Here is a 512-nt window from a genome sequence, read left to right as displayed (position 1 = left end):
ATTATTCTATTAAAATAAATATAGTTACATATTTAAAACATATATAATTATATTTATATAAATGATGATTAATAGTCGTTTCGTAGGTCAATGGGTTGCAAAGTCTGTCTTTTAAGCGCAAGGTTCACATAACGGGTCGATTTTTGTATAGTCTAAAATTTTTTTTTTATTTATATAGAAATAACCATCTATAATTCTATATTATTGAATAAAAAAAAAAATTTTTACTGAATTCAAAAAATTTTTACTATGCAAATGTTGAAGTTCCTAAATTTTTTTTTCAAACTCGACAAAACCAAAATAAAAAATTATAATATGTTAAAACATTAATTTTAAAAAATTATTTTTTATTCAATTCTGAAGATATAAAAATTTTTGATATTACACAGCTATAATATGATTTAATAATAATTTTATTAATATGTACTTATATACTGTAATAATTTATATTAATTACTAGCTGACCCGGCAAACGTTGTTTTGCCATATAAATAATTTCCTAGTAATTTCGG

This window comes from Cotesia glomerata, linkage group LG5 (assembly GCF_020080835.1).
Source record: "Cotesia glomerata isolate CgM1 linkage group LG5, MPM_Cglom_v2.3, whole genome shotgun sequence".
Lineage (NCBI taxonomy): Eukaryota > Metazoa > Arthropoda > Insecta > Hymenoptera > Braconidae > Cotesia > Cotesia glomerata.
This window is presented reverse-complemented; position numbering follows the sequence as displayed.